We start from the raw sequence: 17,754 nt of genomic DNA on the forward strand, positions 1-17,754 counted from the left end.
CTGACAACTGGCCCACGTATTGACCAGACATGAGGAGCTGGCATGTAAGTCAGCGTGGGTACAGCCCGCGGGCATTGTAGAGCAAGAGGAATCTGTGGCAGAGGGTGTGGTGTGCCCCTCTCCACCTGGGGTCATGACAGCGGACGCCCCCAAGCCTCTGAGGTGAGGCGTGAGAGCCAAGATGAAGGGTCTGGTCCACTGGGGGAGATGGCCAGAAGCCGTCGTTGTCCCATGCCTACGCTGAGAGAACCACCCCAGACACTTCGGAAACAGACACAGAGAAGGTAGAGACCCGAAGCCAAAGACCAGGCCAGAGTAGCCCCTCCCCTCTCAAGATGGAGCAGCCCCCCCGGGAAGGGCAGTAATCAGAGTAGACACTCCACTCCGCCACGGCAACATTACTTAAACGACTTCTCAAGGAAAGACCGACATTTCAGGAGAAAGGGGCACAAGAGGGTGGGGGGGTGAACCCAGAAGACTAAAAATTTACTCCAAATTGACTATCTTCTGAAAAACCTGAGTCACATCAAGTGAATAAGATGTAAGTTGTCGTTTTGCTTGTTTTACCATCGTGTGAGAAGGAAAGTGTGTGAGCAAGACGAGGGCAGTCACGGGACGGGAAAACCATTTTGTTTTTCACAAAATTAGTTTTTGTACATCTGTGTTATAAGGAGTAAATTTCAAATCAACCACGCAAGTCCGCCCTCCTCTTGGTGGTCTCATTTGTAATTTACGTCTTTGGAACGTTTTACGGCGTAGGGAAAGCTTTCCCATACACCCTGTCATCAGTTTCTTCCCGTCACACGATGAGGTGATGTCAGTATTACTTATGCTTACGTTCATGTGAAGAGATTGAGGATTTGTCCAAGGGCATATAGCTGATGGAGAAGAACAAGGACAGCTTATGGTCCAGGTCTTCTTTCCGTGCTGAGGAGTTACCACAAATGCTCCTGTAGGACCCACTTTGCTTCTCTCTGGAACTGTAGTCTGTGTTTACAACAGTATGGTTGTTGGTTAGGATCTCTTAGACACTTTTTCTTCTTATTGAAAGGAATATTCCTGCAAAGCTTTATCAGGATGTATTTAAAATGGAAATATTCTCCTGTTAGCAGCATGCAACTCATCTTTTTGATTTGGTGGTGTTATTCAAAATTTTATGTAAAATTGTCTACACGGAAGTTTATGAGCACACCTAGGCAAAACAAAACCGTCTATGGAAAACTCATTCTGATCATTTCTTATCCTAGGAGAAAGGCAGAGAGCAATGAAAGTGAGTCAATATTTTATAAATTCAAGGTCAGTATTCTATGTCAATGTCAATAGTGTATGAGTTCCAAAGGATTTGTGTCACTATTAAATTAGAAATGATTCACTCTTATTTGATGTCTAGTAGATTTAGCCATATAATGGGCGGAAACAAACAGAATAGAAAGGATAGAGAGCAAATGTATTTTGTAAGATAATTGGAAACATCTTACGAGCTTCCACACAAAGCAAGAGAGACCATCTTGTCTTTTTGGATATTCATTCATCTTTAGCATCACTGAATTTATGGCTTGGATTCTTGGCCTCGACCTAGGGCCCTGATGGGCTGCATGTCTTAGCCCTGCACCATCAGGTTCAATTCAGGAGAGTGAGTCCTACATACCTATAACCCAGATCTTAGACAGAAGGGGGCTATTAGAAATTGGGAGGGAGGCTTAAATGTGATGTTCAGGGACTTCCTACTTTTGTATATGTTTGAGTCTTGTGTGTCATCTTTCCCTGTAAACTTTTTTATTCTCAATATTAAGCCCAGTGGAATTTGTTGAGTTATTGTTCCTGACTACAGAAATAGACCTGTAGGGCTTTCTCCGATCATATTTTTCATTGCTAATGTATTTTGTAACTAGCCAGGTTTATGGAAACCCCAATTTGTGTGTTTCCCTGAGATACACACATCAAAGAATGTTTTTCCTCCTTGCATAGGAAGTTTTATGTTGCATCAGAGTTCAGTGGGCCTCTCAGAACCTTCTTCAATCACACAACTTAATCTTGTCATTTAAGCAATTTCTTTTAACATTAAGAGTGTGTGCTGGTCCTTTGTATACAATTTTTATTTTCAAAGTCAGATCAGATTTTCCATTAGAGTATTGTAAATTCACGTCTTAAATTCTTTGGGATTCTTTTCTTTTTGTTTTTTTAATTTTTTTTAATGTTTTTATTTTTGAAGGGGAGAGAGAGAGAGACAGCGCATGAGTGGGGGAGGAACAGAGAGAGAGGGAGACACAGAATCCAAAGCAGGCTCCAGGCTCTGAGCTGTCAGCACAGAGCCCGACGCGGGGCTCGAACTCACAGACTGCGAGATCATGACCTGAGCCGAAGCCGGACACTCAACCGACTGAGCCCCTCAGGCGCCCCTGGGATTCTTTTTATATTCTTATTTGTAGAGTCTTTACACAGAATTTTCCAGCCCATCTTTACTGATTACCACTGACAAACGACCATGAGATGAGCAAACCCATGTTTTAGTGCCTACAATGGTGAGCCTCTTTGTTATGCAATTTATATGCATTATTATCTAATATAGTGGACAACACATTAAAAAAATGCTCGGGGTAAATGAATCTCCTTACCCATCCCTTCAGGAAAATGACAACATGTATATAATTTAAAAGGACTTGTTGGGATGTTTTCGGCTATATTGGAGGACATTTTCTGATAATAAGTCCATTTAGTCATCAGAGTTTTGCATACTAGGAATTAACTCAATGTCCTTAATATCCACAGCTACTTTTCCTATTCGTAACGGCTCCATTGTGCAACATGTAAATGGAAACTATCCCTACCTGTTTTAAAAACATTGGAAAAAAACTCCATTTCATTTACATAGATTTATTATGTAGTCAGTTCAGCACTGAAGTTACGTGACTTGGGTTAAAGCCAGGGCACCAACGTGAGAGAGGCATTAAAGCTTTGTCAAAGACAGTGTAATGTTGTGATGCTGTGCTTATGATGAACTCTTGGCATTATCGTTTCATGAGCGTTTTGGGTTTATCGGTTAGGCATCTTACTTGCAATTATATTTTCTCTTTTGTTCTTGTATTTCTACATAACGCTTCCAATATTTATCTTTTCCATCCTCTTTTTATATATATAAAGGGTACTAACTGGAAAGTGTATAAATAGCCTTGAGCTATTCAAGTAGGGGAGGAGAGACAATTTGCCAGGCCTCAAGTATTTCCGCATCTGGATCTAGAACATAGCACATATTGATATGAGTTCTCTAACTCATGTCTATTTGGAAGTGTTGTGTACACATTTCAGCACATTTTGGCAAAAGCCATGTCCTCTAATGAGGAAGTGACTATCCCCTTCTTGTGTCATTTCCCAGCCCTGAAGTCTTGTTTATAGCAAGCTTCTTTGTTAAGGCTTCGACATAAAGGTCTTTGATACTCTCGAGCCCATCCCTGACTCATTATTAGCCGACACTTTGTGTCTGGCTGGCAATTTTTCCATGAGTGGTAAGGTCAGCCTCATACGATATTACACAACCTTCCCCATTCCTTGTGCGTCAGTGAGAATCAAATGACTCTTCACAGTGAAAAACAAAATCTTGGAGTAGGGTAAAAAGATGACCAGTCTCTGAACAAAGCAAACCAATGTTCAGATTCTCTCTCGTTTGTTATGCATCTTCCTGGTTTTCTGTGAAACAGCTTTCTCTTGCTAAAGTACTCTTTACAGTTCGTCTTTCCTATAGGTAATCAGCATCTATAATTTGTGATTTCTCTCCTTAATTAATTAGGTTATGGAACATTTGAAAGTAACTCCGGGTCAGCAGAGTATAGTGAAGGAGGGTCCTGAGTCAGCAGACCTTCCCTCAAGGTGCCCATTAAAAGGTTCCTTACCATCTCTTAGTCTCTGACCTCGTCTGTACAATGGCAATAATCCTATCTACCTCGCAGTTAATGCATAATTTAATGTGTATAAAGTAACTTTGTAGATTGCAAAAACCTATTCAAATGAAATAGGCTACTATGCTTTTAAGAGCCAGAAGAGTTTGCTATTATCCTTTGAGAGGAGGTCAGAGTCTTGGAACCTTTTAGAAACTGTAGCATAATGTTGTCGAAGGGGCGATTTGATAAATATTGGCTTAAACTAGTGGGATTTTCAGGAGCTCAATTGCTACCTTTTATTATCACCTTGCCTCTGTGAGGCTATCATGCTATATTGGAAAATCTTCTTCTTCCCCTTAACCATGAAATTAAAAATGGAAGTGGGCTTGAGGATGGCTGTGACTTGTGAGTGACGTAGTTTGAGTAATACGCTCCTCCTAACTATTTTAGCTCTGTCCCCATCCTCTCTCCTCAGTCATTTTCTTCATTGCTTGGAAGGAAACAATGGGGGAATTTCCTTCAACTGCTCCTGCCTGGTTTTTGATGGACACGCACAATATGTGTGTGTGTGTGTGTGTGTGTGTGTGTGTGTGTGTCTGTCTGTCTGTCTGTCTTTCAGGAGCCCATGTTTAATCTTGAGCAAATGTAATCTATATTTTAAACCTAGGGGTGGATACACCAATTCAGGAACCTACCAGTAAAGTTGAACTTTGGGGCCACGTGATTGTTGGGCTTCAAAGTCTTCCTAATGAACATTCTCCATTATAGTCTCATTTGGCAAAGATGAAATTGTTCCCTTGAGAGATGCCTTGCCAAACCGTCATCCATAATCCTGAATCGATTCCAAGCCAGACGGTTACCTGAAAACAATGTCACATTGTTTCTTGTCTATTCCCTTAACCTCAAGGATTCAGTTTGTGAGCGCTGAAACAGCCAGAAACTGGAGAGGAGCCCCTTTGTCAAAATTAGAGTCATTAAGGAATAATGCCATATGGGGCTCAAGGGTGGCAAAGGTGCTGAGCGGCTTATTTGTTAAGATCGAAATATTTATGTCAGCAGTAATAACAAGAGTGTCTTTGAGAATCCATGTGGTATGAAGTTGAGCACCGATGAGATTAGAGAATATCGACAGCCCTGCTGTAATTATGTAAATAACAGCAAGTTCCGCTTTCCCCGTGTCTTTCGTTTCCACGTGCACACGTAAGAAGAGGGCTAGGAAGTGGGTGAATGCCGGGCAGGAATGCTCAGCTATTTATTTGCCTGACGGGGTAGCCTGAAGCTCGTATTCCCCTGAGTTATTTTTTCATCCAAATCAAACAATTCCAGGGGGTTGCACAGAAGGGACATACAATACAAGTATGTGTCAACTTGGAGGACTGCTTGGTGATAACATCCACGTGAGAACCCCGCAGACCCAGTAGGTGCATCCTGACGTTTTCCGCTGCAGAGCTGCGTGTTTGGATCCCACTTGACTGATACCAGTGCTTTTTCTGTTACCTTTCGAGCAGATCCCTTTAAATTGTTCTCTGTAGGGATGTTTTCTATGTCTAGCTGCCTATCAATCTTTCTATCTCGATGCAGAAGTATTTGATTAGTGTATTTAAAGTAATAAAGATGTCAACAGCAGTGTCACCTTGATTGATGCTAATTATAAGTCTTTAATGGTTCCTCTGCTTTGGCCGCTATCCTTGCAGGTTGTGATTTTTATGGTTAAAATAGTGCCCTGCTGTCCAAAGGCTTAATCATAAATTCTGGTCTATCTTTCTCTAATGATTCTGCATATGCAGTGGTATAATCCCAGTAACATACATTATCTTTGTTCGTGAAAAGCAAGCAGTGACTTTCATAGGGGTGATTAATGCATTTATAAGGAGTTTGAAGAATCCTTGTTGGGATCACAGCAGAGGTTATGATGATTATGCTTGCTGGGCGTTAGCATTAGCAGCAATGGTACAGAGGCTGTTGGAAAATAATGGAGGGTTTTTCCTACACTCCCCGTTCAGCACATTAATGTTGTGAATGAGACTATAGCTCCGGTGGCAAAAAGACGTAGGTGTTGCAACCTGAAGATGCTATCAGTATGTGGTTGTCACACCAGTGAAACTAAAAGCAAGTTAAATTATCTGAGGGCTTTCCTTCTTAGAGCAAACAGCCTTGTTAAACAGATTTGGGGTCGCTCAATTTGAAATATCTCTTGATTAAAATGTCTTTTCCACTGGGGTTTTTCAGGCTGAATTTTCACAGTGCTAATAAATGTTTAGTTGAATCTCCTTTCTCTCAAGCCTGGAGATAGTTTTAAATAACAGAAAATGAGCCCAGTCCTATATACGCTCACAAGACTTTCCGGATGTGGGTAATTTGCTTAGGAATTTCTGCCCATTTGTGTCCCGTGATTATACTTCTCTGAAATGCCGTATCTTACCGAAGAGAAGCTGCACATAAATTTGAACAATGCTTTATTATTTTATAAGAGCAGTTTACGTTCGCATCAATTACAACACATAGCTCCTTGCGTATAGTAGACATTTTAACACAGTGTTTTAACACTACGGAAGAAGGTACCAACAACTTTAAGAAAAGTTGCTTTTTAACTAATAATAGTTTCCGCCTGTTTTCTCCTGTTTAATTTTACTTTTTTTTATGCATATAAATTAAGGTAGATGGAACTTCATTCTGCCTTGGTCCAAAATGTGAGAAGTGTTCATATCTCTCCACTTTCTGCTAATTTTCTATTCTGCTCCAGTGATAATATTCAAGTGTAATGTTCTCTGCCAGCTCTAACCTGTCTACACGAAACTGTGCCTTAACTTCTAGTAAGAAGAATATAGTTTAAAAAAAGTTTTTTGAACCATACTCATTTTCAAATAGGGAGATGCCAAAGTGCATTATAGGAAGATAATTATTCCCCCAAGTGGTACCAGCTTAGGGAAAGAAACCACAGACCCCAGAGAACAATCTTGAGAGGGTAGTCGTCTTATAATAACATGTATTTAACATTTCTGGAGGTGGCTATAGTTTGGGATGATAATAAGATCTACCCAATATATTTCTCTGGCTGGACTTTTCAGAATATATGCCAAGCTGCGTAGTGTTTTTGTTTGTTTGTTTGTTTTTGTTTTTTAAGAAGGACTCTCAAATTGCAAGCAGTGTTTTGGAGAACATCTAACATCTACTTTGGGTTTTTACAATGATGACTTCACTACGAAGTCTTTTTATCTTGCCATTATATAGCTTAAGGTGGTTGAAATGGTCATTGTCCTACATCCTGGGGCTCTCTGTTAGATAATGATTATCCTCAGTGAGCCAATGCACATTTCTTTTTTTCTTTCTTTTTTTGTACATCTTTTTTTGTACATTTCTTTACCAGAGCGATAATATGGAAAACATACACACAGTCTAACCTCGTGCACAGGGAACCTTTGCTTCTTCTGGAGCTTTGCTTAGACATTGCAGATATGGGTGGGCCAGAAAGGGGTGTTAGACAGTGTGGGATGGACAAAGAAGGCCAGGATTGATTGAACAAGGACTGGCCAGGGAGGGGAACGTAAGAGAATGCTAGAGCTGACCTTCACGGTGAGGAATCCCCTGTGAGGTCAGTACATGCCCCGACCTGTCCCTCTCATGTACACGATCGTAGCGCCCCCCCCCCCTTATTATGGGTGGTGAGTCTCATCAGAATAACGAGAGACTCCTGTGGCCAACAAGAATCGGTGGGAGCCGAGGAGATCTCGGCCATAGAATTCCATTGTGTGTGATTTTGGAAAGAGAAGTGCGGACTGTTTGATCAGGGGAGGCGTTAGCTGCTTTGCTTAGTCTCTCACTGTGTGATTATTTCCTTTTGTAGTTTTGATAAATTAACATTGCCTCACGTACTCAACAGGAATATTTTTTTAAGGTTTTTTTTTTAAAGCCCCAGGGCTCCTTTTTAAAAATGCAGGTTAATTCTCAGAGGCTTTCAAAAGCATTTCTGCATCATGCTACTAATTAAGATAAGGTTATCATTTTAAGTTATACCAGGAATGCAATTAGAGCTTCTAGTGAGAACTGTAGCAATCAATTTTATACAAATTATTCAGACCTGGTAAGGTAGAATACAGTTTTAATAGGACAAGTGAACATACTGTGATTTATTAGATATAATGTGAATTCAAATGACACCTGAACACAGCATCTGTAACCCATCATGTGCCCAAGTCACTGGGAATCCAGTTCAACGGCCTTTCATCAGAAGGGATTTAATACCATGCCTTCCATTCCCCCCATTGTTCAGTGGCCATTGTTTTGGACTTGAAGAGTGGTTTTTTGTCTTCAAATTTGAATGCTTTTAGACACGAGCAAGGCATTGGTGGAATACGAAGTGCAGATTACCCGGTCCTCTCATTTATCCAGTCGGACGGTGCCGCAGAGAGGACTGCTGCGTCCTGCTCGCTTGCTTTTTTCCTTTTGTGTGGTCTGCAGAGCCAGGTGACCAACTGACAGTGTAATTAGCTAATTTCTCTGCGTTGGGCCTCTCTGCTGAAGGATGCTGGGTAAGAACACGCCTCGTCTTATCTGCCAGCTGGCAGTGATTACTTATTCATTAAATGGATACCTGATTTCTAAGGGGCGAGGATGGCCGGGTTGAGTAGCTCCCGAGGAGGCTGTGGATCGTTTCCTCCCGTGAACACTCCGGGTCCTCGGGGGCTCCGCGTGAGGCCATGCAAATAAATGACAGCCCTTCTGGGCTTTCTTTTCCCGGACACCTTAAAAATATCTGGAGCGCATTTATTTCCCCCTGCTTGGCTTTTATGCTCCTTTGGCCTGTCAGCTGTTGTCTATTGTGGCCTGTGCCTAAATTCCTCAAATTGCAGTCATTCGTCCAACGTGTGTGTATTGCTTGGGTTTCCGTTGTATGCATTGGGTCGCTCTTGGCATTCCGCACATGGTGGTGACTGAAAGATAGCGTGCTGGTCTCTATGACACGAGCCTGCCTTTCTCCTCGCCGCCGTGAACCACACCGCATCCCCTCTCGGCCAAGTGACCTTTCCTTCTAATTTACAGAGAAACGCCAACTGGTACGATCGCTTCCGTGTTCTCTCTCTGCTCTGTACCTACGACTGTCTACCAACGAAAGGTTTTGTCCTTTCTGTTCCACCTGATAGAAAATGCCTGGTCTCCTCCATAAAATGACCTCTTTAATTTGGAGAAGTTTCTGCATTAAGGGGCGCCTGGGGGCTCAGTAGGTTAGGCGTCCGATTTGGGTGCAGGTCATGCTCTCACAGTTTGTGAGTTTGAGCCCCGCGTCAGGCTCTGTGCTGACAGCTTGGAGCCTGGAGCCTGCTTCAGTTTCTGTGTCTCCCTCTCTCTCTGCCCCTCCCCTGCTCGTATTCTGTCTGTCTGTCTGGCTGTCTCTCTCTGTTTCAACAATAAATAAATGTTAAAAAAAATTAAGAAGTTTCTGCATTAATTTTCTTCCTTCTTTATCTCAGTCTTTGTCCCTTGTCCGCTCCATCCCTTCAACTAAAAAAACAAACGAAAAACCAAAAAACATATATGCTTAAGTTTTGCCCCTACCCTAAGCATAAACAATAAATAATATATAACCTGTTGTCTCGCCTCTCTGTTACTCATTCAAGCTTCCTGGATGCCAGTTTTCTTGAAAGTGTGTCTCCATAGATTCTGTTTCTTTTTTGTCATCTTATTGCAACTGTCTGGCTTCTGGAACAGCACATCTACAGACCAGTGCGCACCAGTGGCCTATGATTAATTCTCATTCCATATAACCTCGTAATAGCATTTGCTCTTGCTGCCTGTTTCCTACTTCGGGAAATTGCCAACCTTTTTGAAGCCATGACGTCATTCTCTCCTGGCTTCGCATCCAACCGTCTGATTGATTATTCATCCTTCCTTTGGCTGAACTGTCCTTCTTTGCCAGTCTTTTTAGTGACAGTCACTCTCAGGGTTTCTGCCTTGGTTTTCTTAGTGTGTTAGGAGGTTCTTAAAAGAAGATGCTTCGAAAGTGAACCGTGAATGTCCTGAGATCACGCATTACGTATAGAGTATAGGTTTCAGTATGTGCATCTTTCCAAGAGAAGGATTTATAGCATTTGTGTGAGTCTCAAGGGCGCCAGAGACTTACAAAATGGTTAGAACCTCACTTCTTAAGTGATTGCATCATTTCCTGTAGCATCTCGTTCCAGACCACCCCTGGTTCTCTGCTGTCCTTTCTCTCAGGAAGGGGGAGGTTGCTCTTGACCGAGGTTCTTACGGGGTCCTCATGCGGCTTCTCTTACCACGTTCGGTTATATGCCAGGTTCTCTCAGTTATGACTCACAGCTGTAATTGGTCCATCACGATTTTGTTCTAATTAGATTTTCTGTCACCTATTTCTCCTCAGCCCGGTCCAACCTGCGTAGGATTGCTAGAAATATCTTTTGCTATGTCCTAAAATAAAAAGCTTGCTCCTACCATTCACCTTCGCTTGATATTCTATAGCAGACTCCTCCCATTCCTCCTCCTCCCCTTCAGGTTAAATTCCAAGTCACTTGGATTATGAAACCCTCCAATGGGATTTCCCTTACTTGTAAGAGCCCTCTGAACCTTTTGCAATTACCCAGATATATTATGGTGCTGTTTTCTCTCCCTGAAACAAGGAACTACTCTGGTTTGCCTGGGTAATACAAGATTTCTATTTATCTTTTAAGATCCATCTTGGCTGTTACGCTGTCCGTGAAGTCTTCCCTAGCCCTAAGTAAATTAGGCATGGCTTCCTCTTTGTACTGGATCCTATCATTGCATTGACTCTTCTGTATCTTAACCTTATTTTAATGTTTATTTTTGAGAGAGAGAGAGTGCGTGCAGGGGAGGGGCAGAGAGAGGGGGGACAGAGGATCAGAGGTGAGCTCTGGGCTGTCAGTCCAGAGCCCGACGCGGGGTTCAAACCCATGAACCGGGAGATCGTGACCTAAGCTGAAGTCGGATGCTTAACCGACTAAGCCACCAAGGTGTCCCAACCTTTTTTTTTTTTTTTTTAATTCCTCTCCCCAATAACATGATAGGCCAGGAACTTTGGAGGCTAGTCCTCTTATCTGAGCATGCTCAGTGCCCAGCACAGTGCTTCAAAACATACTTTGTGAGGGACCACTAGCTCTCCACTGGAGCTGGACATTAAGGTATAGAAATTGAACACTGTGTATGGTTCAATTGCTGGATTAAGCAAACAAATCAGTCTTGTCTGAACTCCTTTTTGGGAGAGACTCCAACTCCTGTGATTTAAAATAGCTACCCTCTCTGAATTTCCCAGTATGATGCTTTCTGCACACAGGCTCATCACATGTAATATATATTGTGATATATATGAAGAGCACATATAAGCACAAATTTATTTTCTCTGACATGCCCCTTAAAGTAAATTCTAAGGGCACCTGGGTGGCTCAGTCACCGACTGAGCCGAAGCATCCGACTTTGGCTCAGGTCGTGATTTCGCCGTTCTTGAGTTCAGGTTCCATGTTTGGCTCTGTGCCAACAGCTCGGAGCCTGGAGCCTGCTTTAGATTCTGTGTCTCCCTCTCTCTCCACCCCTCCACTGCTCGTGCTCTGTCTGTCTCTCTCTCTCTCTCTCTCAACAATAAACACTAACAAAAAAAATTTTTTTAAGCAAATTCTGAGTATGCTGACAGAGGCTTTGCGTTCGTTGATCTGTGACTTCCTCAAGTTTGCAATGAATATTTGGTATTTTGAAACCTACCAGCAACTTGGCATACCGTTCAGAGACCTCTTCCGTCCCCCTTCCCCAAGGTCTTCTGCCCTTCTTGCTAATGGTTAAGACAATCATCAGACGAAAGTCATTGATATCTCTCTATGCTTGAATTTCACAGTGCCGTGCTTTAATAAAAATGATGGATTTTTTCCTCTTTTCTGAGATTTGTTAGGTAATTTATTAACACGATGTGTCCCAGGGAAATATATTTTTAATCTAGTATTATCTCAGTAACATTTTTTTTTTGCCAATGAGTAAACTGGATCACAGGGAGTTTAAATTACTATCTGTGGAGTTTTTTTGTTTGTTTTTTTTCTAGAGAACCACAAGTGTTATATCATTAAAAGTCACAAAAATTTCTTCTAAAAAAAGTTGTAGTGCTTTATAATCTATAGGAATCCTTTAATTCTCAGTCAACCTGGTAAATAGTTTCTAGATACCCTGAAGCCGGCACTAAGTCATGGTATTTTGTTACTCTTTGACCTATGAAGCTCTCTGTGTCATTTTGCTCTTCATATCTAGGTAGAAAAAGAAGTAATAGGGATTCTTAACCAGATTTTTATGAAAATTCTCAACAGGAAAGAAGATGAAAACAGGAATAGAAAGTTAATTTTCTTTCACATCTCTTCCAGTTATAGTCTCTTTGTTTCTAAAGGCTCTTACAATACAAAGGGACGGGGCAGCTGGGTGGCTCAGTCGCTTAAGTATCCGACTTCCGCTCAGGTCGTGATCTCACGGTTTGTGAGTTCAAGCCCTGTGTTGGTTTCTGCGCTGACAGTAGGAAACCTGTGGGGATTCTCTCTCTCTCTCTGTCTCTCTGTCTGTCTGTCTCTCTCTGTGTGTGTCTCTCAAATAAATAAAAAATTACAAAAAAAACCCCACAAAAATCGAAGGCAAGTACTTCTTTGGTTATGATAGGTGGATTAATTGGGGGATGTGCATTCGTGATTTTTATTACCTTTCCTGAGTACTTAGAGACTTCCTTGTCCTTTCGGATAGTTTAGTATTTGGGCTCAACTAGAATTGAACTCTAAGCCATTCTCTCTTACTGGCGTCTTTGCTCACACTTCTTTTCATCCTACACAGAGTCCTGTTACAAAATATCCAAATCAAAATTCTGTCTTTGTATCTTGTTACCAGCTATTCAGTCTTGTCATGAGTCTATGCTTCACTCTCTCAAACTGACTCATGTTTGTTTGGCCACCTCCTATGTATTCTCTTTTGTTTAAAAAAAAAAATGGAATGTAGCTTTATGAATGCCATTTATGAGGCTAGAAACTGGATTTTTCTTTTTCTTCTTGGAAGGATTTTTTTTTCATATATTTTATTGTCAAACTGGCTTCCATACAATACCCAGTGCTCATCCCAACAAGTGCCCTCCTCGATGCCCATCACCCACTTTCCCCTCTCCCCCACCCCCACATCAACCCTCAGTTTGTTCTCTGTATTTAAGAGTCTCTTATGGTTTGCCTCCCTCCTTCTCTGTTTGTAACTTTTTTCCCCCCTTGACTTCCCCCATGGTCTTCTGTTAGGTTTCTCAAGATCCACATATGAGTGAAAACATCTGATATCTGTCCTTCTCTGACTGACTTATTTCACTTAGCATAACACCCACCAGTTCCATCCACATTGCTGCAAATGGCCATATTTTATTCTTTCACATTGTCATGTAGTATTCCATTATATATATAAACCACATCTTCATCAGTTGATGGACATTTAGGCTTTTTCCATAATTTGGCTATTGTTGAAAGCTCTGCTGTAAACATTGGGGTACAAGTGCCCCTATGCATCAGCACTCCTGTATCCCTTGGGTAAATTCCTAGCAGTGCTATTGCTCGGTCATAGGATAGTTCTATTTTTAATTTTTTGAGGAAACTCCACACTGTTTTCCAGAGCGGCTGCATTCCTAGAAGAATTTTTGAAGATTTGAACCGTTGTTTTGTGGAGTACGTTAGAACATAGGGACTTCTCGAGATGTGTGACCATATCCCTAAAACTCCTACGTATCCTAGATTATTGGATATCACGTGTCATAATGTAAAGTATGTTGTATGGTTATTAATCCTCTCTGTGGCTAGGGCTGACTGGCCCATTTGACAAGTTGTGAGCATCGACTGATGGGAATACTTATTTTAACACTGCTTCATTACAAGACAGATTAATCAAAGCACTCTTGCGACTGCCCTGAAAAGCAGGCATATCCTTTAGCTGTAGACGATCACTCCCCCTGTTTTACTCAGACTCCTGTTTCTGGCATTTACGTCCACCTTGGTTTCTGCTCACAGGTATCTTGTGAACTTTCAATATCTTACCTTTTCTGCCTTCTTGATGCTAGTGATTAGATTATAGGAAGAGCCTACCACCTGCTTGCTGCATTCCAGAACAGACGACTACCTATCTATATATGTCGACATATAGATATATAGATGAGTCATCCATTTTTTTGCCCCCATCACATCCTGATATAGTAATGACAATCCTAGCAGATCGAAGATTGTTGCTTTAAATAATATCTGTGCAAGAGTATTTTATTTCGGGTCTTGATTCCTGTAGATCTATTCAAAGGTGCTACTGCCTGGTTCCACATTTGTTCTTTGAAGGTATTTAAATGTTTTTAATATGTGGTATGATGAGAAAGTACACCCTAATAACTCGGATACAAAGTTGCATGTTAAGAGTTACACTGAATAAATTTCCCCAAAATGGATGTGATTTATTATGAGTAAATGCTAACCGAAAATTTTCTATAAATATAGGGCTCGAGAGATTACAAAGCTTGTAGATTCTAATCAAGGTGGTCCCTGGGAAAAAATCTCAGAGGCAGGCCTGGAAAACAGTTATAATTTGCTAATCAGAAACAATCAGTGTATTGTATCCTGTTTTGAGAAAGGCTGTATAAATATAACCAAGTTATATTTATGTGACTAAGAAAGTCAAGAAAAGCCTCAAAGAAAATTTGTTGATGCCCATTTAAGCATAGTCTGGTGGAGAGGAATTCCTGAATAAAGGACTTGAACGTTACCAGAAAAACTACTGATAAATTGAGCATTTATTATGTGCCAGGTGTGTGCTAAAAACTTTACACTGTCCTCATGTTCACAATGATTTTTGAAAGCTACTCTTGCATTTCGAAGTACCTACATTTTATTGATCAGGAAAATGAAAGAGGCAAGATTCGTTCTAGTAATTGGCATATTATTGAGTAATTCAGTTAGAGAGCTGGGGTTTGAACCCAGACTCGGGCTCCACACCAGCCCATAGACTCACCAACTGTGTGGTGTGATTTTCTTGTACCAAAACTATTTCCCACAAATAAATTTCTTAAGATCTTCTAAGTAATTACATTATACATATAGTCATGTAGCCATCAAGACAAGTTACAGGAATGTTTTTCATCCCTCAAAATTCTCCCCCACCACTTTGAAAATAATCCCTATGTCCTCCCCAAGCCCCTCTAGAAGCCATTGGTCTGTTTTCTGGTCTGGCTTCCATTTTTATGTGAGGTTCACCAGCAGGTAGCCACAGCATGTTTAGGATGAAAATAGACATTGGTCAGATTGACAAGATCTTTGTGAATTGACCGTTGCACATCTCATTAAAAGTTAACAGATTGACATTGTGGTTAGAATTTGGCTTGCTACATTGCTTGCTTAGTAGAGAATTCATTGACATGCTGAGTAGAGGCCTGTATGTGTTTGAAAATACTTTATTGATAAAATGGCATAGGTATATGTTTCTGTATTTGTGGGAGTGATGAATAGGAGTCTGGATCTAAACATATAGCTAAAGGGGGGGTTGGCTGGTTCAGTCAGTAGATCATGTGACTCTTGATCCCGGGGTTATGAGTTTGAGTCCCATGTTGGGTGTAGAGATTACTTAAAAAATGTGTGTGTGTGTATACATTTTTTATTATATATATATATATATTTTTTTTTTAATATATATTTAAAAACATATTGCATATATATGGCTAAAGGTATAAAGTCAGGATGCCTAGTACGCTTCAATATGTTCTTAAAATATGATTAAAAATTTTTTATGATTTGAGTATAGATAACACATAATGTTAGGCTAGTTTCAAGTTTACAATTTAGTGATTTGCCAACTTTATCCATTATGCTGTGTTCACCACAAGTGTAGCTACCATCTGTCCCCTTACATCACTAGTATGTATCATGGACTGTATTCTTGAAGCTCTGCTTTTTATTTGCATGACTTACTCATTCCATAACTGGAGGCCTGTATCACTTACTCCCCATCACCCATTTGCCCAGTCCTCCAGCCTGCTCCCCTCTGGCAACCATCAGTTTATGGTCTATATTTATAGCTCTGATTCTGGTTTTGTTCGTTCATTTTTTTCTAGATTCTATTCGTGAGTGGAATCTGAAATATGATTCAAATGTATGTTTGTAAAAATACTATATTGGTCATCAAAGGCAGAATCCCACTTAAACAAATATCCCAAATCATGTGTTTCAGAGGGCTCGCTGTTTCAGACGGTGTTTTGAACACACCGCATCCCTTCAACAAGTATTTATTGATCATCTTTACCAGGATAGACACTGGATGAAGAGATGGGGCATTGGGCACAGGGTAGAACATTCTCAGTTAACAGAGCAGCATGTGTGAAGTATCTCCAGTGAGAAGAATATAGCGTATGGAGTGCTGAAAGAAGGTGGAGATAGCAAAAGAAAGATGAAGAGACCAACATGAATTGTATGAGAGCAAGCTGGGCCTGGATCTGTTACTAGTTTCCGTAACATTCTGTGAAGGTATCCTTTCGCTGCCTGGCTCTGCCTCCACGTACGTGAATATGTTTGTTTTGCATCTGTCCCATCCTGAGTACAGAAGGAGCTTACATTGTCATTGTACCCTTTCCTGGCCTGTATGGTCAACGACTACCTCTCAACTGGGTCCTTTCTGTTGACTTTCAATCTTAAGGTGCTCTCATTTCATACACAAACAACCCACCCTTCCTGGACTCCATAGCCTATAGGTATTGCTTGCTTGCTTCCTCTTTACGGCTGGATTGGTTGAAATCATGGCTCTTCATTTCCTTACCTTCTAGGACCGACCTAGTGTAGCTCTACCTTCATTCTTCCATGCAAACAGCTTCTCCTAAGTTTACAGTGACCTTCTTTTGTTGATCCCATGCTCGTCATCTTAGTAAACTCTTTTTTTTTTTTTTAATTTTTTTTTTCAACGTTTATTTATTTTTGGGACAGAGAGAGACAGAGCATGAACGGGGGAGGAGCAAAGAGAGAGGGAGACACAGAATCGGAAACAGGCCCCAGGCTCCGAGCCGTCAGCCCAGAGCCCGACGCGGGGCTCGAACTCAGGGACCACGAGATCGTGACCTGGCTGAAGTCGGACGCTTAACCGACTGCGCCACCCAGGCATCCCCTTAGTAAACTCTTTAAGAGCTCCCTTGGAACACGAACTTCTAGGGTACTTTAATGTCCTCTTTTTCTTCACGTTTACGTTTTCAGTTGCCTCTGCAATTAATCAGGTTTTAGATAATGGTACCCTCAAAACCTCTCTTCTGTTGCACAGCCGACTACCTCCAAAATTAGTCTCATCCCCTTCCTTGGCTTACTATGAGAGGTGGCTTAGTACGACGGGGCAAGAGTACCTGGGGTTATGTCCCAGTTGTGTGACTTAGGCAAACAGCTTTAACTGTCTAACAGTTTCTTCATATGTCAAATAAGGATCATTAGAATATCTGCTTCATGTGGTGGTTGTGAAGGTAAAATGAGTCCACGCATATAAAGTGCTTAAAGCTGTGCCTGGCAAATAGTAGATGCCTCTTGGATGCACAGCTGCAGTTATAATTTGTGAATGAAACCTAATTTTATATCCTCCGCATACTTATGTATTCCGCTGTTTATAAAGGTGTCCACTTTCAGCTCTAAAGACCCATCAGACTCCATGTATCCATGATCAACTGCATAATTATTCTGGTGCTTCCTCCCCAGACAGAAATGTGTGAGCGCTCCTAGTGTTTCCTGCCTTAGTGCGTAGCTCAACCATCCCTCATTTACACAAGCCAGAATAGGAGATCTCACCCCCCCGGGTCTCTCTCGTCTCTCTTGCCAATTTATCACGAAGCCTTGTCAATTTGACCTACCAAATTCCTATT

Source organism: Lynx rufus, unplaced genomic scaffold (genome assembly GCF_022079265.1).
Source record: "Lynx rufus isolate CCGP_SWC_20201006 ecotype Redwood Valley unplaced genomic scaffold, mLynRuf1.p SCAF_6, whole genome shotgun sequence".
Taxonomy (NCBI): Eukaryota; Metazoa; Chordata; class Mammalia; order Carnivora; family Felidae; genus Lynx; species Lynx rufus.